At 34.9% G+C, this 22,144-nt stretch overlaps 1 protein-coding gene across 3 annotated transcripts in view; it reads left to right on the top strand.

Moving 5' to 3' along the window:
• Window positions 1-22,144, top strand: part of Agbl4 (ATP/GTP binding protein like 4) — a 1,113,017-nt gene that overhangs the window by 28,554 nt on the left and 1,062,319 nt on the right. The gene's annotated exons all lie outside the window — the stretch shown is intronic.

Below are 22,144 nucleotides of genomic sequence, written 5' to 3'. Positions count from 1 at the left end.
GATGAAGGGAGGATGTTATTTTTAATAGTATCAGTTAACCTGGAAATCATAATGTTAGCTAAAATATCCAGACACAAAAGAAACAAAACTATGTAACACCACATATATGAAGAAATAAAGAATCTGCAATAGAAGTAGAGATCATGGTTGCAAGGTGTTATAGGGAGGGAGAAATCAGTGATATTCGTGAAAAGATTCAAAGTATTAGTTATGCAAGAGGCATGCATGGATAATAGGGGAATTATATATGCATATTATATATAAGACTTTAGATAACAATAGTCTATAATTAAAATTTTCTAAGAAAGTAGATCTCATGTGAAAAAATCTCCTCCCCTCTGTCTTTCAAACACAGACAACAGAGGGGAGAAACAAACGTTTGGAGCTGATTGATAGATTTTGCATATGAAGTTTGATAATAGCCCCAATAATGTATGCTTATCATCATGCTTACCAATTATATTACATTGCATGTATGTAGTTTTGTGTTTAAGTTCTACTTGAATAAAGAGTTTAAAATGGATAGAGTTTTTTATTTTAACTAAGAATTCCTTCCCACTACTTAATGCATTCATGTTCACTAAATTTAAATACTATTACTGGTCTACTCCTTTGACATTCTGAGTACTAATGTGTTGCTAGAAAGGGCAATTGTGCTGTCAAAAAAACACCAAATTTAAATGAATTTTGACCCTGTATATTAGTTTGACTATATATGATGAAAATTTTAAAATGACAATTTTGACAAGTTTTTCTGTTATGCAAAAGTAGTGTAGAGTTAGGCAGCTCATATTCAGTTCTTTAATGGTATTGTCACAAGTGATGTAGGATCCTTTATTCACCCTCTCCTATGCTGTCTTTAATATTATATAAGATGGTTGTTTTTATATTAATGCAAGCTTGTAACAAAAATTGACAGAAGAAAATGTAAACTGAATTCTTAATCCTCTTCTATAAGAAGAAGCCGTCTACATTTCGTTGCAGAAGTTTTGTTTACCTATTATTGGCAAAATCTTAGTTATCAGGAGAAATTTAGCTTCAAGAGAAGCTGGGAAATATAGAATTTTAGTTGGTATGCTCTCCAACATACTGATATGAAAAAGAAAAATTTAATCTTTCAAGACTGTTTTTAATTCTACCAAAACATTGTTAGAACATCTACTGAGAGTTGATAATTTTTGGATAAATCACAAATATACTGTGAGCAAAGTAGTAAGGAACTAGCTTTCACTTTGTATAGATAAATACTTGAAAACTTGTCACTGCCCGAAGTCATTCCTTTTCCGTTGTGTATGTACATTGGACTAATCCAATCTGGAGTGTAATGGTGTATGTGTATGTATGTGTAATACTTTAAACTATTTTTTAATTTTATATCTGGTTCTATAAAAATAGATTTTTCTTTGAGCCATGATAGAGAAACCAAGAGATTTCTAGTATGCTTTTAAGAATAAAACATACCTTATACAGTTGAAAAAACTTTTTAAAGTCTATATTTAATAATTCATAACTGAGTAAGTGTGAATTTAGCAGTATGGCAAAATTTCTGCCTTCACAGTCCCTCTCCAGGCTGCACTGCTCTTGGGCGTGGGGAAGAGTGATGTCTGCAACTCTTCTCTCTTTGTCTGCTTTAATCTAACTGTTCTAAAACCAGATAGTATGGTATCCCATCTGATTTCCTTATCTCTTACTTCACGTGTGAATAGCTGTTGAAATTGATGTTTCTATGCAAAGATCACTGAAAGTTTTTTATCTTGCTACCATTTTTCTTTGCTTCTCAAAGAAATATAATGCAGAACACACTCCATGATATAAATTTACATCATAGTATTAATTTTGTACATTTATGTGTTTTAATATAAATTACCAGTATTTGTAGCCTTTCAGATAGCAATTGGCAGTTCTACCTGGCAATAATATTAAAATTGTACTCTTTGGTTAAATAATTTCTTCTTCTGGAAACCAAATATAAGGAGAAAATTTCAAATAAGAAGTCTTATGATAGTAGTTAATACTCATTGAATGCTACTCTCTGCTAGGTGTTTTGTAAAACCTTTCATGAAATTCGTGGATGGTACTGTCAATTTTTTATGTTATCCAATTCTCTTTACTTTTATTATAGTAGGCAAAACTGAGGAGTAGAGAGATCAAAGCATTTTCTTCCTGTTTTTTTGCTAAGTGGTGATGGCAGAGATTGAGATCTAAAATTTGGCATCAGTGTCTCTCTTCTTAATAATTATGCTGTTTCTTCATGTTTTTTAATCTATATCTTTTATGGAACAGAATAAAAATAACTGGAGTTAAGAGAAACAGAAATTTAAAGAATTTTACACATTCGTCAATTTTTAATTGTCAGTTATAGTTAATATGAAAATGTTTATGGCAATACTAAGTCCAAAAGCATGATACAACTTTGTAGATAATTATAATACTATAAAAGTATAGCTTCAGATTAAAAAGAGGAAATATATCAATGTCTTAATAGTAATTGTAGTAGAGGCTAGACTAACATGTTTTTGATTAAATTTTTGGCTTTCTTTAAAATCCCATTTTTGAAAATGCATGCTTCTATAATGAAAAAAAATAGGACTATTTCTAGGAGTAGGAGTTATTCAATTTCTAGATTTTTTCCCTTATGGTAGAACATAGTTATTTTGAAGCAACCTATCTTCTTTGTTAAGCTGCCTTTCATAATTCATGATTAATTTACTGTTTGTTTGTAAGTTTCTTTCAGAGATATTAAACATTTAACACAGTTATGTGGGGGTATGTTATCTTGTGATATTTACACCAATATTTGTACAATAGGGCAGTTTATTATACTGACTTATTGAACTTTAGAAAAGAAAGTTAGTGAACATCTGTATCACTATTCTAGGTATGTGTTACTTTCTTGTTTCAAGTTTTTGAATGTCATGATTCAACTGGATGTACTTGAGGAAAAAGGTACTGTTATTATACAGAATTTATATGGGAAATATTGGGTGTTTGTTTGCCATATTGTTCTGATGGACATGATAGGTTTCTCTTTATGCTGTTTTCTTAGCATTTTGTTTTCCATTGCTAAAACCCAGGGTCTAGATGGCTTTTACAATGAAGATGTCATTGTCTCATGCTTTTATTAAATGGCTTTTATTAGGGGATGTTACAAAAGGAGTGCTGATTCCTTGAGAAGTCATATTGTCTTGGCTATTATTCATGGTTGTGCTTTGTGATAGACTCTAGGCATCTGGACTTATGACATTTGAGATTTTTCTTTTTTGGTATGGATATTTGATCTTACCTTTGTGTGAATGTTTGGTTGCTGATTCCACAATCTCACAGGCTTTGGACCAGAAGAATGATGCTTAGATTTTAGTCTTGGTGCCACTACAAGTTTTAGATTTCAGATTCTAATGTGTCCTAGATATGAGTTCAGACTCCAAGAATTCACTTGATCAGTTCAGTGGGCGAGTAACAGGCTAGCAGGCAGGGGAAGGGGACTGACTCTGGAAGTTTTAAACAGGACTTGGGGTCCAGCTTCACAACGAGTGTCAAGGGCAGAAGTAGGGGCAGTCTGGGTTTAGCTACTTAGATCTCATCTTCCTCAGACAGAATGTTTAGGATAAAAGTAATTGAAAATTTTGTCATGAATGTGAAGAAAGAAGAACACTTATTCACTACTGGTGGGAATGCAAACTGAGCAACCACCATAATAAAAAAATCAGTGTGGAAGTTCCTCATCAAGCTAGAAATCCATCTACTATATGATCTAGCTATATCACTTCCCATATTTCCAAAAATTTCGTTCATCCATGTTCATTGCCACTCTATTTACAGTTGCCAGGAAACAGCCTAAATATCCATTAAATCATGAATAGATAGTAAAACCGTGGTACCTATATACAATGGAATATTCACCTGTAGATACATGTGAAATTATGAAATTTGCAGGTAAATGAATGGAGGAATCATTCTGAGTGAGGTGACCAAGACTGAAAATGAGAAATATTGCATGCCGTCTTTTATGTGTATATGGTATCTTTGAATCTTTAGATTTGGGTGTTAGGTTGTAATAGCCATAGTAGTAGGAAGTATAGCAAGGATCAACAGAGGAATTCAAAGGAAGATTAATAGAATGCAGATAGTATAAAGAGGTAAAAAGTATAATGGAGTAAAAGAGTTAAATGAAGTAGAAGATTGGCAGGCAGGGTAGAGAAGATATGGAGATGGGTAACTAATATATAAAGACTGAAAAATCCATATGGAGACTTACAACTACTCTACAGACTTCCTGAAATATATACATATACACATATACATACCATATTACTTTTTCTTGATTTTCAATTTAGTTTATGAAAAATAAATCCTGATATTAGGAACTTACTCTGAATTTAGTTATTTTCAAATGTCTGATATTTATATATTTAGCACTAAGAGAAGAAGCTTTGACTATTCATACATGTGCACTAAGTCTTATGTTTACTTAACAATACGAAATCATTTAGTCTAGCTATAAAAGTCACCAAAATCTGAAGAGTCTGAATAATATTCAAAAGTCCTAATTCTTTTTTGAGATTCAATGCAACATCTTCATATTGATGCTTTGTGAAATAAAGATATTAGATTGTGTACTTCTGATATATATTTGTGGTTCTTGATTCAATCATCTGGACCCCGGTAGCCAGGGGTAGCCCCATCCCTATGGCTATGCTTCATACAACACGTCGTCCTTTTCTTTTTCTTGTTGGCTCCATTCTAGTACTAACTTTTTCTTGAGTAGTTTCCCTAAAGTCTTAACATCTCCAACAACCTTGGGTATTCATTCCAATTTAGACATCATGTTTGTAGCTTCAGTGAAAATATTACTGTTAAATTATATATTTTTAAATTTCTTCTTAATCTGGCTCTTTGAGGGACCAGATTTTAATGGTTTGTCTTTAGACAACCACTGGGCCAGATAGAGACCAGTGAAAATAAAATAAATTCACACATGAAAAGAAAAAAAGAATGCCTGGAAATGAAAATAACAAAACAAAAAAAGAAAAATAGCAAGTCAAATAAAAAAGCTTAATGAAAAACTTCTCCAAAAGATTGGTTCAAGGAGAGAACAGTGTATCTGAGCCTCAAGGCAAGGTGTGGCAATTGGAACATTCCAACAAGGACAAAGACAAATTAATAAGAAAGTACATGTTCTCAAGTTGTAATGGGCAACTATGAAAATAGACAATCTAAGAATTATAGGAAAGGAGAGAGAAGAACTTCATTTTAAAGGCATAGAATACATTTTCAACAAAATCAGCCAATCCAGACTCTGAAGATACTTAGAACACCAAACAAAGGCAAGGAATAACCTCTCCTTGTCATATCTTAGTATAAACTCTAAATTATACAGAGGATAGAGAGAAAACTGAATGCAGCAAGAGACAAACATAAGAACACATTATGAAGATAGGATGGTCAGAATAACAAGTTTTATTTCAACAGAAACTTCAAAACCTGGGAAGGCATGAAGTTATGTATTTCAAGTTCTAAAAGATAACTCTTGTTAATATATCTTATTTTTCCCAGCAAAATTACTTTTCATTATAGAAAAGGAAACAAATTTTCCACAAACAGGCTACAGGAATTCATGACCACTGAGCTGGTTGTACAGATAATGCTTGAAGGCTCAGAGAAGTTTAAAGCCTATGTTTATTATCCTTGTTTTATCTAACCTTCTCCTCAATTGTGATAAGTTCTGGAAAGTTATGATCTCATTGAAAATGTAGTATATGGTGTATTGTATTCTAAATGTACAACACATCATTCTTTTTAAAATTTTATTTATTTCTTCATTTTATATCCCAATGTCAGCCCCTCTCCTCCCATTACCTCCTCACACAGATCCTCTCCCGATTCCATATTCTCTAAGAAGGGGGAGCACCCCCTCACCATGGCACATCAAGTCACTGCAGAACTACAGATTACATATCCTCTCCCACCAAGGCCAGGCAAGGCAGCTCAGTTAGGGGAACTGGATCCACAGGCAGGCAGCAGATTCAAGGACAGCCCCTGCTCCAGTTAGTTGTTGGGGGACCAGCATAAAGATGAAGCTGTACATATGTGAGTGTTGGGGATGGGGAGGTCCAACCCATGCTTGTTCTTTGGTTGGTATTTCAGTCTCTTGGAGCCTCCAGGGGTCCAGGTTAGTTGGTTTTGTTGGTGATGTTGAGTCTTTGTCTTCTTTGGGTTCCTCAATCCCTTTCCCAACTCTAGCTCCATCTAAGTTTGGCTGTGGGTCTTTGCATCTGTTTTCAGTGACTCCTGGTTGTAGCCTTTCAGAGGACAGTTATGTTGAGCTCCTGTCTGCAAGCATAGTAGAGTATCATTAATAGTCTCAGAGTGGGGCCCCCTAAGGGGGATGGTGGGAGGGACCCTGTAAGGGATAGTCAGGAGGAGGGGACAGCAATTGAATATATAAAATACATTAATTACATTAACTGTAAAAAAATCAGGGATTGGTTTTTGCACATGGGATGAGTCTCAGTTTAGGCAAGACATTGGGTGACCATTTCCTCCATCTCTGGTCCATCTTTGTCTCTGCACATTTTGTAGTCAGGACATTTTGGGTCTAAGTGTTTGTGGGTGGGTTGCTGTCATTATTTCCCCATTGGGAGTCCTATCTGGCTGCAGGAGGTGGCTACTTTAGGATCCATACCCACAGTGCTAGGAGTGCTAGTTAGACTCACTCCCATAGACACCTTGGGGCCTTCCCTGACCCCATCCCTGTCCCAAGTCTCTGGTGTGTCCTAGAGATGACCCCCTTAGCTGATTTACCTTTTTTCTCCCCTGCTTTCCTTATACCTGATTCCCTCCTCCAATATATTTCCTCTCTCCCACCCACTTCTCTCTCTCCATCCACCTTTGATATCTATTTTATTTCCCCTTCTGAGAAGGATTCAACCATCCTCCCTTAGGCCTTCCCTGTTATTTGGCTTCTTTGGGTCTGTGGATAGTAGTATGGTTATCCTGTACTTTATAGCTAATATTCACTTATAAGTGAGTATATATCATGCATATCCTTTTGGGTCTGGATTATCTCACTCAGGATGCTATTTTCTAGTTCCATCCACTTGCCTGCAAAATTAACGATGTCCTTGTTTTTAATAGCTGAGAAGTATTCCATTGTGTAATCTAACCATTTTCTTTATCTATTCTTCAGTTGAGAGACATCTGTTTTGTTTTTTTTTCCAGTTTCTGACTATTACGAATAAAGCTGCTTTGAACATAGTTGAGCAAGTGTCTTGTGGGATGGTGGAGCATCTTTTGGGTATATGTCCAGAAATGGTATTGCTGGGTCTTGAGGTACAAATATTTCAAAATTTCTGAGAAACTGTCAAATTGATTTCCTTAGTGGCTGTGCAAGCTTGTACTCCCATCAGTAATGGAGGAGTGTTCCCCTTGCTCCACATCCTTGCCAGCATATGCTGTCCCTTGAGTATTTGATCTTAGCCATTCTTATGGGTGTAATGTGGGATCTCAGAGTTGTTTTGATTTGCATTTCCCTGATGACTAAGGACACTGAACATTTCTTTAAGTGTTTCTTAGCCATTAGTTATTCTTCTGTTGAGAATTCTTTGTTTAGCTCTGTACCCCACTTTTTAATTTGATTATTTGGGTTTCAACACATAATTCTTAATGTATAGATATATTTTCATATCAATGATAGTATTTTGAACAAAAATAATTTAGCCATTAATGATATTTGACCTTGAAAACTATAGCAATATATTATTATACAGCAAATTATATGCAAATACATTTAGATTAATTTACCTGGAATGTCATTTACTACCCTATACTTGAAAATGGCTCTCATGAGAATTATAAAAGACAATATTCAATTGGGATATATAGTTCCTGAGGCATTGTAAAATACTTCCACATTAAACAAGGAGGCAATAAAATATTCTGGAAAGAGACAGAGCATAGTTGAATTGTATGGTTTTCAGGTCAAATTTAGCTGGAGTCAGTATTTTTTCCTTGGGACAGAGGAAGAAAATTTGGCCATATACACATAGTATCTTCTGTCTTTGATTACTTTGACTATATAGAGATGTAACGTGGAAGAGCTTTGATAGGTAATGCAGCTTCACCATAGTCCTTTGCAATTGAGTTACAGTTTAATATTGTAAGTGGATGGATAGTGGGGTTAAACTAAAGGAAGGACACCTCAAAGTTATTCCTAAATGACTTATAAACTAGATCTATTTATATTTGTTATTTTTGAGCCTTTGATACCTCTGTGCCACTTTGTTATTTATGTATATTTAAATGTTTTAAGCAACAAGGCAAGGGATCATAAATGATGGAACTATCCTCTGTTGAATAGAAAGTTTCTTAGTCTCTGATATGTATGAGTAACTACAAAATAAGACTGTTGTTTTAAGGTATTTTTATTAATTATTCTTACTAAGTATTTTTATATCATACATAGAGCACTTATAGTGAACTTTAGTTAAAAAGCATTTCAAATTTTAGCTTGTTTGAATTAATTGACTCTTTTGTGATTTTTAATCGAATTGTATACTTACAATTTGATGTAAGTATACAATGAAATGAAGATTTCTCTAAAAGAAGGATGCATTTGTTTCAATATATGAATATATTTTATATGATTCAATCATTGACCATTAAATACAAGTTTATTTGGTCATGGAGAGATAACTTAGTAGTTATACCGAACAAGCTTAATGGTCAGAGTTTTGGATAATAGTACCATGTAAAAGACGTTTATGGTAATGTGTATGACACATCTCCACCATGGAGTCTAGTAGGGCAGAAGGATCACTAAATCTTATTTACTGCTGCTACAGCCAAATAAAGAACAAACAAAACAAGAACAAAATGTTAATGGGAGAGAGACCCCATCTCAAAGGAAAAAAGTGGTTAGTGATAGAGGATGCCCTCCTGTGGTTTCTGTGTGCACTCACCTGGTTGCACATATACCACACACATGTAAACCCTCTGCCTCACAAATAACAAAAAAACTCTATCATCTTTAAATGTGTGTAGGTACAGTTTGATCTGCCTACATCAATCATTGATCAAGAAAATACCCCATGGATTTGCCTCCAGCCCAGTCTTATGGAGACATCTCAACTTGAGGTTCCTTCCTCCCAGATGATTGTAGCCTGTGTCAAAATGACAAAAAATCAACCACTTGTGAGGATATAGTTCAGAGTATAAAGACAGTCTCGGTAACATAAGATCTGTTCCTGGAACATACATGATGGAAGTAAAGACCCCACTTCTGCAAGCTGTTCTTTGGATATATGGAAAGGAAAGTGCTTCTTTGCTTCTTCACTGTTGGTGAGAGTATTGTTACATCTGCTATTGAAATCAGTGCGGAGACTGCCCCCAATTTTATATAGTTTGTCTAATTTTTGAACATATAAATCCAGTTAAAATGTAACCTTTAATATCCTCGAATATTACTTTTTTATTAATTTTGATCATGGGTTAACTTCAACTGACTGATTTTTATTATGGGTTGTATTTTTTGCTTCTTTGCATGATAGATATTTTATAATCGGTTGTCATGTTTTGTGGGTGTTAATGTTTGTAGAGCTTTTATTCTAGATATTCAGTATTTTCTATAAATGTTTTTGAGATTTGTGCTGAGACAGTTAAATTAGATAAAAATGTTCTGATAACTTTGAGTCATGCTTTAAAATGTTGTTGATTGGAAATAGAAGCATGCTTAACATATTAAGGCAAAACTTTATGAGCACCCAATGGCCTTTGAGCTGTTAGATTTTCTATTCAGCTTGAGGGAATCAGTCAGTATTTGTAATAAGAATCCTATATGTTCCTTGTAAGTCTAATTTGTGTTTTTCCTCAGCCTTGACTAATTCCTCATAATATGTGCTTATCATACTCTGGCAACAGCTTTTATGGGATACTGCTGATGCCAAGAATTTTCTGTGAAACTTCCCCCTTTGATAGTATATATTGCCTGTGATGGCTAATTTTTTTGTCAACTTGACACAGCTGGGGACAGGGAGTCTCAATTGACGGATTGCTGCTATCAGATTGTTCTGTGAGCATGTCTGTCAAACATTTTCTTGATTGTTGATTGAGGTGGAAGAATCCAGTCCATTGTGGACAATGTCACCTCTGGACAGGTGGTCCTGGGAGTGTAACAAAAGTAGGTTAATTGGACCCTGAAAGCAAGCTAGTAACCAGTATTACTTCCTGGTCTCTGCTATAGTTTCTGCTTCCAAGTTTCTGCTTGAGTTCCTGTCCTTGACTTGCTTCCGCGATATGAACTGTGATATGGAAGTGTAAGCCAAATAAGCTTCTCCTCCTGAAGTTGCTTTTCTTTGTAGTGTAATTACAGCAACAAATAATCAAACTAGAACACTGCCTCTCTGCCTTGTTCTTCTTAGGTTTCATTTTGTTAACCTGAAAGATACTTCTGCATTCTGTGTGGACTATAGGCTCTTTAACTTGGAGCCTGGATCCTTTCTCAGTTCAGGAATCTGGAATAAGTGGAGGCAGTATTCCCCAAGAATCCATATTTATTTCCTTGATATAAAGTATATTAGAACTATCACTATGTTTTCTGCTTCATATTTATTTAGATTGTAATTACATTGTACACTATCAGTGCGTTTAGATGGAACAAAAAGAAACTTATTCCTACTACCTTGAGGGCATCATTCAAGGTTCCAATGTTTTCCTATTAGTTTGTAAACAATAGTAACTCTTCATTGTGTTAGCAAATAGGAGAATTTTAAGAGATAATATCATCTCAGTTAAATTACTAGTTTGGTGCCTGTCATGTAGAGAGTTCTATAAATGTTAGACATTTAATTTCTATATCTACATAATAATCACTAATGTCTTATATATAGAAAGTGCTAAATAAATTTCTGTGATGTACATTAATTATATGCTTTGTTTTGCAGTTAGGATAGTTTGAATTTGCTCTTTTATATGACTATCCTGATGATCCTTAATATGATCCAAGTTTGAAAGAATTCTCCTATAATGAAATACCCAAGTTAGAACTTAAGCTATGTCAATAATCAAAGCTTACAATTGTCAACATGACATTTATTTTCTGTCTTACTTTTCATTGCTGTTAGTAAGTCTTAGGGATGTCAAGTTATTTTTTTCCTAATTGGAGATCACAGTGACCATTTTTCGAGGTAGTGTACTTTTTATTTTAATTTGTTAAATTTTAGCATAATTTCAAGATATAGGGATTAAATAGCTTCTTATATTGAACCACCAGTTCTGTCAATAAGAAATTAAATACAAGTAACTTATCTTCAAATTCTATTTCTTTCATTTACTTTCTCTAAGACTTGGAATATATAATCTTTGTGCTCCAGGTTCTGATAAAATAGGAGCAGTAATAGTATTCACTTCATAGACTTGTCATTGCTGAATGAACTCACATTTGTAAAGCACTTTTAGTATGTCCTAGCAAATTTCATTGCTATAAAATATTGCATTTTTGTTTTAATCACGGCTTCCCTAGAGAAGCCTTCCTAGACTACCAGTTACTTTTGTTATTTTACTCATCACAATAATTGTTTATCAGTTCACATATTGGCTCTTCATCACCTATTTACTATTGGTTTAGCATCATTAGATGTAAGTTACATGATAGCTTTTGGCTTATTTATTTCTGTAATTCTAGCTATTCAGTAGTATCTGGCATAGTTATTGAATGACTAGTAATTCATTGCTACATACTTATACCTAGGAAAAAAGATACAACTTTGAGTGGGTGGGTGGGTGGGGGCACACTCTCATAGAACCAGGAGAAGGGGGAATAGGATAGAGGTTTCGAGGGGGGGATGAGGAAAGGGAATAACATCTGAAATGTAAATAAAACATACAATTTTAAAAAAAGATATGCTGAAAAATCAAGCTTTTAATTTGTATACTGATAACCAATATATAGCTCATGGTTTACAATTACTTGAAACTGTTCCTTTTTTAGATACTGATAATTCTCAAATTTTGCAATTACTTATGCAACTATAACTCAATTTAAGAGAATGTACTGTTCCTTAATGTTATAGAACATTTAAGCTCATACTGGATTGCTTGGATCCCTTAGGGTAATGCCACAGCAGATTTATTTACCAGGCAGATTATAGGCCTTACACAGGAACAGTTAGCCAAACAATCTCATTCTTTACATCATCAAAATAGTAATAGCTTGAGACAACAATATAGTATTTCTAGGGAATGTGCACATCAAATTGTAAAGACTTGTCCTGAGTGACCTCAATGTCTATCTGTACCACGTAATGGTGTTAATCCTCAAGGACTCATACCTAATCAATTGTAGTGAATGGATGTTACTCATATCTCTGATTTTGGACAATTAGAATATGTACATTTGACTATTGAACCCTCTCAGGCTTTCTAGTTGCAACTGCTTTAACAGGAGAAACAACTAAAAATGTAATTAGTTATTGCCTACATTGTTTTTATATGCTGGCTGTTCCAAATCATATTAAAAAGACAATGGAACTGGCTATTGCAGTCTAGCATTTGAGACTTTGTCAACAATTTAATATTACCCATGTTACTGGGACTCCTTATAATCCTCAAGGTCAAGGTATTGTGGAAAGGGCCCATGGAACTTTTTAAAACAGTATCTTCAGAAAATAAAAAAGGGGGAGATATATCCCTGCACACCACAAGTTTATTTAAATCATGTTCTTTTTATTTTAAATTTTTAAAAATTTGAATGCCAAGAAACTTTCTGCTGAGTGTCTATGACACCCTACAACTAGGCATGCTTATGCATAGGTGAAAAGGAAGGATCCACTTACTGGCATATGGTATGATCCTGATCAGGTATTTAATATGGGGAAGAGGACAGGTTTGTGTTTTTTCTGCAGGATGCTGAAGGAGCATGGTGGTTGCCAGAGTGATTGGTGAGACATGCTGATGCTGAGACAAAGAATGATGCTGACCTGTGAGCTTGCTGAGTACGCTGACAAATCTTCCTGATCCACCTTTGCTTGCCTATATGCTAGATGGGACAAGTTGCCTTGCTTCAAGTTTTTAGATCTTGTGGGACAGAGAATCAAAAAGAGAAGTTATAATGACTCTTTTATTTTTCTTAAATGTGACCAATTATTCAGACTCAATCATGGACTGGTCTAGAAATCAATCCAATATTGGAAATAACAATCTTCATTTGGAAAGCTGGTTCTGCACATTTTCAGAGACATATTTGGAAATTAGCTGCAGTTCTCTATGACGTTATGTTAGCAAGAGATAAAATTGGGACAGGATCTGGATTTCAAACAAGTTTTAGTGCATGTATTAAGGTTCTTTTAATTGTCAAGTTAAAATTACTTTTGTTTTTCTATAGTATTTAATGTAAGTTGTATTGATTGTACACTTTCTAATTGTGTTAGTGTGTTGAAACCTGGCATGTCTGGAGGTGTATCAGCCAGCTTTTGTTTTATTGCCCTGAGTCTTACAAGACCTTGGTATTCTGAAAAAAGCTTCCAAGTTCAGGAAGAAGTGAGTCAGGCTTTAAGCAGAAGCAAGAAGGTAGTGGGATTGATTATTATGGGTATAAGAGCTTAAGTTACATTAATAGATAGCACCACTGCTTCTGCAACTGCTTTGACACAAGTAAGACAGCTACTTTTGTTAATCATTTAGCAAAAAATTGTGACTACTGTATTGAGTATACAAGAGGATTTAGATAGGCATTTAGAACAATGGATTGATGCTCTTTATCCTATTCAAATTATTGGAAGGAGGTTCAGAGTTTAAGAGTAAGGAGCCATCTTAAGTGTCCTGCCAAGTACCAATGGATTTGTGTTACTTCTAAAATTCATGGTGATAGTCATTATAATTAGGAAAGAGTTTAAAGACATTTGCAGGGTATTTGGCATAATTCTAACACATCTCTGGATGTTTTAACTTTGCATAGTGAGATTATGAATTTAAAGAACGCTGCCCTGCTGAGCTTTCATGCTGCAGAAAACGCTGATAAAATTATCCATGGCCTGATGTCAGTGTTTCCATTTTGATCAAGCTTCAAGAATGACATATATAGCTTGATCATGCTATATGTCCCTTTTTGTCCTGGGAATACTTTTATTCCTGCCCATTGTGTTAAAGCTTGTCCTTAACAACATCAACATATTGGCAGCCAAAGTACATGGCTTGAAACTGAAAATAAACCCCCAGACCAAATTATTAAATTAATAGGCTGGCAAGCCAAGGACAGGTAAGATTTGGCACAGAGCCTTACCAATCTAAGACAGAAATGCATTGCTTTTGATAATACATATCCCATGGTGGGAAAGGAAGGCACTCCTGTCAGAATGACCTAATACAGGCTCAGTCTTGTTTATGAAATAAAAAAGGGGATGATGTGGATAGCTTTTGGGGCTGCTTGGCAAGAATCTGACATTGGCCAAGGACAAGGAAATGGGTTGCTTGGCAGGAATCTGACATTGATCAAGGACAATGAATTGGGCTTGAGGCAGGAATCTGACGTTAGACTAGAACAAAGAAGTAATTTCAGGCAGGAATCTAAATCTTAGACTAGAACAAAGAAATAGGCTTCAGGCATAAAAATGACTTTGCTAGGACAGGGAAGTTGACTCAGATATTTTGCTCATCCTGATAAACCCTTAGAAACAGTGAACACAGGAGTGTTCACAGAATTTTCTTTATTGCCTGGCTTGTTCTTTGACTGTTTGTGTTTGTCTTGCTTGTTCCTTGACTATTTGCATCTATTGTATTGCTAGTTCTTCAACCTAGAACTGACCTTAATATATGCATGTAATTAAAATGGTATAAAAGTAGATTGGGAAGAAAGTTAGCATATATTATTAATGCTTTTTTATTCCATTAATTTAATGACCTTACAAATTATCTTGAACATGTCTCAAATCATAAAATTTTCATACATAATATTTGTTTTAACTATTGGATTAAATTTATCAATGAAAATCTATATGCTAAACATAGTTAATCTTCTGAGGAACTACTTAGCTTACTTAAATTGTAACCCCATTGAGGAATGGACTGAATCTCCATTACCAGTTTTATATCACCCTATGCAGGCAAGCATTAATAATTCAGAAATAAGCACATACCCTATAGTAGTTTCTAAAGCTCTTAGTACTTATCTAGCAGTTTTTTTTTAGTTGAATGACTTTGAAAATTTTTATTATTTTCTCATTTGCAGCTTTAAAATTTTTGGGTTAAGTAATTTATATAAGATCATATAATAGTAAACTCCAAAACCCAAATTCAACTGTGTTGCTTGTAAAATATGTGTCCATTAAATATTCTGCCAGCTTTGTTCATGTTACATAAATATTTATGTTCATAGTTTATATATACAGTTGTGAAATTGTATGTTTGAGGAGCATTTTAAGCAATGTTTTATTTATTACAATTATGTACTACAAAAATTTGTAAAATTAACTTCTCTCATTATTAGCATAATCAGCATTAGAAAAATTTTAAGAAGATTTTTTTCTTAACATATCCCTGGACCTTGCCTTTGTACAATATCCTGCATCTGAGTAGTACATTTGTTACAACTAATAAGCTATGCTAATAAGTCATTGTTATGGACCATTATTTGTTTACATAAATTTCATAATTCTTTTTGTACATTCTTTTGGTTGGACAAATGTATAATGACACGGATTCAGCATTTCTAAAAAATTCTTGTTGTAAATTCTCATCTATTTCAACACCCCTGGTTATTAATATTTTGGTTGTTTCTAGCTAATTGTCATCAATCTTGTTCATTCTTTCAGGAATAAACTCTTAGTTTCATTGATTCTTTGAGTTGTTCTTTTTTTTCATTTAATTAAGTTCCTTCTTGATCTTTATCATTTCTTTATATTCTAATGATTTTTGATTGGTTAGACCTAAATCTTTCACTCTGTACAAAAATAAATTAAAATTAATGTAGACATAAGAAAGGATTTACTGAAAGAATATATATATATATATATATATATATATCTCCAAGTACACAGAAATCAAACAATACTGTCAGTTAATTTTCCAATGAAATGAATGCTTCTCAAAAATGAATTAGAAATAGCCAAGAAAAAACATTGAAAATGCTCATTTGTAGTTATTAAGAAAGTATAAATTAAAACATTAGCATTCCATTTCACTCCAGGCAGAATGGCTATCTTTAAGAGAACAACAAACAATGAAAGGTGAGGATACTCTCTTATAAACTGTTGATGGGTATGAACATTAGTTCAGACCCAGTGGATATCTGTATGGAAGTTCTTCAGAAAACTAGATAGAGATCTATATATTAACCTAGCTTTACCACTTCTGAGTATACCTCAGAAATACTTACATATCTATATTTACTGTATCATTATTCTTAATAGCCACGTTTAGAAGAATCAGTATCAGTAAGCAGGGAGTGGATAAAGATAGTGCATATATGTACAATGAAGAAACAATGCGTAATAGTAGCAGTTTGAAACAGGGAGAAAATGGAGGGTGGAGAGGTGCATATGGTCAAAGCAGATGATATAGTTGTATGAAAATGCCTTTATTTCTATCACAGTGTACCATGAATATTACTAGGAAAATTTCATATAAATTATCAGAGGAAAATCAAGATAGGAAACATTTCTAAAAGAACTATATTTTAAGGGAAAAATTTATATTTAATAAATTTGTAGTATCATGATATTTGCTCGACATCCAATTCAGTTTATCTAAATTACTAAAGTGAATTGAGTTCAGCATTCTCTTTCAAAACTGAAGAATATTTGATTAGAAACTTGTATTTTGTTTATTAGAGAAAATCTCTTACAGACATTGTTATCATTTTCAATTGCTCTTGAAATCTAATTTTCCAAAGGCTAAGCCCATAGCTTCTAATTCCATCATCTCTTTAATGTGTCTCTTTCTTATTGAAACATCACAGCCATGCTTTTCTTCTGCTAATGTGGTGTTAGCCCTGCCTCTGACAGCTCATATGGTGGAAATCAAGCCTTTTCACTGCTAGAAGTAGACTGGTTATTTACTTTCTTACATAAGAGATAAGGTCTTTACTTTTCTTATTTTTTAAAGAGCAGCTTTCTTGAAAAAGAATCTGCAACTTGAAGAAATATGATTTTAGCATTCTATGCATTAAATGCAGACATTAAAAATTATGAAGAAATAGCTTTGAAGTTTCTAACTATTCCTTTTAAAAGAATTTATTCTTAATTTTAACAGTAATCTCTGTAATTGACATCAGTTCTAAATAAAGAAATTCACAGGCAAGTAACTCTACAGAGATTTTTCTCTCTCACTTTCTGTGGTCATTTTATTTTGATTTTCTTGAGCTGATATTGAATTGTTCAATGCCTGTGTATGTCACTGGTATTATGCAAAAGATAAACTATTCATTAAAAAATAAAATATATTGGGTAAGAAACCAATGGGAATTTAGAATTAGAGTATGTGACTAAAACAACAGAATGAACACTTGTCTGAGGGCTCTTGGAGGTGAGGGCAGAGTCTCATGTAGCCCAGTCTTGGCTTTGAACTTAGTGTGAAGTCAAGAATAAACTCAAACGTCTCATTCTTCTTCCTCTGTCTGGTCCTGTAAGACTACAAGCATGCATCACCACTCGAGGTATTTGGAATGCTAGGGATTGGACCCAGGGCTTCATGTATTGTAGATAAGAGCTCCATCACTAAATTTTAAAAATGATTTAGCAAATAAAAATGAAGAATTTAAAAGCCAATTCTTGTACCAGCTCTCATCTTTCTCTTTCTCTCTCTGTCTTTTCTCAGGGCCTTCTCTGACCTATTTCATGCTCTCTTAAACCATCCCTGTATTGTCTATGTAAAGGCAACATTCATCTTTAAGGGCCATACACAGTCAAGAGCTGTATACAGTCTTTTCTATTGTAAAAGAGTAAATCAAGTCCAATAAAGTCCTTTGAAATTTTTGGAGGTCTTTTCAGACAGTGAAACGAGGGATTTCTTCAGATTAGTGATGTCAATCTCTAGCTGTTTGATATTCTTGTCAATGGCTCGTTGAAGGTCTGAGTAGTATAAGGTCGGAGGCCAGCATCTGGATTAGAACTTCTAACCGCAGACATCACGGGTGATTCATTTTTACCTGGAAAGGAAAAAGAATGGAGTTCTCAGGGAGATTTCTCTTCCCTGGATGTCAATTGTTATTCATTTTATTTATGGTTGGGCCTGGCTTTGTGGGGGTATCTATTTCATTAGTCTTTTTGGTAGCCATTTTGCTGTGCCTTCTGTGATATCAAACAGGCATATCAATCCTCAGCCCCATAAGAGAACTGGGTCTGGGCCATTCCCTTTAAGGGTAAGAGGGTCCTTCCACATAGCTGTGGCATTGTTTTATTGGTCTCGGTGATGCCAGAGGCAGTCAGCAGCAGATTTGCCATGAGCTTTCAGTTAAAAGTGAACAAGGCATGATGGAGAGTATTTCAGGGGACTCCTTCAGGGGGGTACCATTCCCCCTCTTTTGTTTTTAAAGCTAATTTTTCAGAGTTCTTGTAAAATCTGGGCAGATGTGCCAGCAGCCGCTTCTTCCACACTCAAGAGAGTCATGAAGACACTATTTAAAGAAATATAAATCTATATTGATAATCTCTTTTATCAAAGGACTGTTATAGACCAGCCAACAACTAATCAGACTATATATCAATTAATAATAGCTTCTTCTACTTTTTGTGAGATTACTTCTCTTTGGTCAATTAATTGTTGGGGGAAATTAGGATTTACATCTTGGGACCATTAATTGGGTTATTTTTGCTTATTTCTTTTGGTCCCTGGGCCTTAAATAGACTGACTAACTTTGTGAAACAACAGATAAGTAATTTGGTAGCAAAACCTATTCAGATACATTATCATAAGTTAGCTATGGAGGACCACGCGACTCAAGATGAGGTTGTTACTCTATCCAGGGTGTTTCCCAAACCCATCTCCACCCAACCTAAAAGAGGGGACTTCTGCCCCTAGACCAAGCAGAGAGGGGCCACCCAGAACCCCCTCTGACTGGCGATCTGAATTCTTGCTTAGGCTGTAATGCTAAGCACTGCAAGGGAATATAAATAAAAGTTAAAAATATCTCTCTGGGTTCCCTGAGGGACAAGGCTGACTGCATAGGGGTTGATGTCAAAAGTATCCCCTCTCCAGGAAATAGACATCAGGATGGATATGGCCCTCATGCCTTACTGGACAACAACAGGGGGACTGGAGCCATTACAAAGCCCCCTTCAATTACTGGAGGTCAAGCCTCTGTCCCCACCTTCGAAAGATTAGAATCGCCACAGCCTTTCTATACTTAGAGAAGGGAGGAGATGTCAGGGGCATCCCTGCTTATACACAAGGCCTAAAATCAGCCATAGGCCTAAAATCAGCAATAGGCCTGTCATACATGTATGACATGTATACACCAAGCCTGTCATACATGTATGACATGTATACACCAAGTCTTGGGTCTCTGTGGAAAAAACATTGAAACAGATGGCTATAAGCTATTATAAACAGGCAGCTTTTGTGAAAATTTACCAGCCTGAGTAGTCATAGACCTTGTAAATAGGTAGCCTTGGCAGAGAATACCAACTTAGATAAGGACAAGTGAGTCATAGGCAGAGTCACAGTGACCTCTCCCCTGAACCTTCATCCAGCCGATACCATATTCTGAAAGCTATCTGTACTCCCCCTGAACACCCATGCTTTGGTGCCATCCCCTTCCCCATGTCCTGCCTTTTTGTGTTTATAACCCCTGTGTGAATAAGTAAAAATTATGATTTGATTTAAAAAAATAAATAAATAAAATGATGAATTTATAAGATAAAACAAGGACCATCACACCAAAGTTGGACAAGAGAAATCATGAGGAAGAAAGGGGAGACCAAGACAAGACTCAGAGACATACTCCTTCACACATTCAGAATTCCCACAGAATTCTAAACTGAAATCTATAATATATATGCAGAGGACCCAATCTAGACCTATGCAGGCTCTGTGCTTGTCTCTTTGGGTTATTATGAGCTTTACTCGGTTGATTTAGAGAGCCTTGTTCTCCTGATGTCCTCCATCCCCTCTGGCTCTTACACTCTTTCTTCCTCTCCTGTCGGGTCCACTGAGTTCCAAGGGGAGGGATTTGATGAATATACCCTCATTTAGAGCTGAGTATTCCAAGATTTCTCTGTGTGCTATGTCTGATTGTGGGTCTCTGTATTTGTTTCCATCTGCTGCAGGACGAAGCTTTTCTGATGATGAGTAATAAAGGACTGATCAATGAGTGCCACAGAATATCATTCGCAGTTATTTTATCACTACTTTTAAAAAGACCTGTAGTATTTGGTTTTACTCTAGGTCTCTGGGTGATCTAATCTCTGGTTCTTAGTCTGGGAGGAGTAAAAGGAGAGAATATATCATATTCTCTGTAATTAAAATATATTGTATGAGAAAATAATCCCTATTCAATAAAGGAAATAAAATAAAGATGAGCTTAAAATTGAAGATTTTTAGAATACATATATAAAAAACCTGACAGGTATTCTATAAATTGATGATATAGTCTGTAAAAGTAAAAACATTACATTGTTCTTGTCGTCTTAGGTTGATGGCTTAAGAGTGAAATTAGTGGAGGGATATTGGTTTGGCATTTGCTGGTAACTTTTATCATAGTACATATTTAGGAAGCTATCTATGAAGTGAAAATGTTTGAAATAAGTAATATAGACTTTAAAGCCGCGCCTTACATTTTAGTCTTTGTTGTTCATTTAATAACAAAGGAGATGAGTCTTTTGTGATGAGAACATGAAGAGTGGTATGGAAGTGTATGACTGCAGTGGAGGAGGGAGTGTTGCTCAGTTCCTGTTCTTATTCTATTGCCATAGTCTTCATTATTTCTGTTTTCCGTATTACCTGATCTTTTTCTGCTGACATTTGGTTGGAAGTCCATTATCCTCAACCACTTTATCCTCTTTTTCAAAGCCATTTTTACTCACCTTTCTGGAATCTTATTAGGTTTTAACCTCAAGCTACCATTTTTTGGATTTTTAGTAAAATATATTTCAACCTTGGGATTTTTTTTTTTTATCATTTTAGGCCATACAGTTCTTAGTTAAGGAGGGAATAGTTCATATGCATTTCAGGCTGCACAGCAGTTTTCTGCTTTCTAGAGTTCAACAACACCTTCAGCAGTACCAGTTGGGATAACCAGAAATGTCTTCAGACATTGCTAATTGCCTCATTCAGGGACAGAGTTACCACAGTTGAGAGCCACCGATGCAGGTGGGGAAATGAGAACTTTGTGTGTAGATCTTCACTTCACCTCGTTAATATTTTGAGAGAAGGGAAATTAGGAGAGTGCATCCTATCTACATCAAATTTTTGTTGTTGTCCCTTAAATATTACAACTATGCTTCTGCTTCTTGGTCTTTGCACATATTTCTGTCACCTGTGATACTCTCACATATTATTGCAGGAATCATTGCCTCCCTGTACTGAGAGAAAATGTCATTTCTTCAAGATATCTAATCACCTGATGTAAAACAGGTTGCTGTTGCAGCAGCAGCAACAACAACAAGAACACCTTCATCCACTGACTTGTTAACCAGCAAAATTCTTCCTTACTCCAATCAAGGGACTAAAGATCTTCCTGCATATGGGTCCTCTCTTTCCTAGGGCCTTGTCCATTTTCTTTCTTTCTTTTTTTTTGTGAAAGCAAATCTAAAAAATGCTCCTTCTCTTTTTCTCCTCCTCCTCCTTTGCACGAGATGAAAAAGATTTTTGAAATTGCTTAGTCTGCTTAATTCATTGTAGACATAGCAGTGAATGATCAGGAAGGTGTTGACTGTTTATATTCATATTATAATTACTGGAGCATCAAATAAAGATGAGGGCCACTTAGTCTATTCCTTTAGTCTTGCAAGCAAAGCAACAACAACAACAACACAAAAACAACTACAACATAAACTAGACCTTTTGCCATTCGCACATTTTGTTCTGTTGAATACTGATTCTATCCATGGAGATGATTCCTATGCCTATGTATTTAATTCTAGTGCCGCCGCCTTCTTCTTCTTCTTCTTCTTCTTCTTCTTCTTCTTCTTCTTCTTCTTCTTCTTCTTCTTCTTCTTCT

The sequence above is a fragment of the Grammomys surdaster genome, unplaced genomic scaffold (assembly GCF_004785775.1).
Source record: "Grammomys surdaster isolate TR1022 unplaced genomic scaffold, NIH_TR_1.0 100, whole genome shotgun sequence".
Taxonomy (NCBI): domain Eukaryota; kingdom Metazoa; phylum Chordata; class Mammalia; order Rodentia; family Muridae; genus Grammomys; species Grammomys surdaster.
This window is presented reverse-complemented; position numbering and strand designations above follow the sequence as displayed.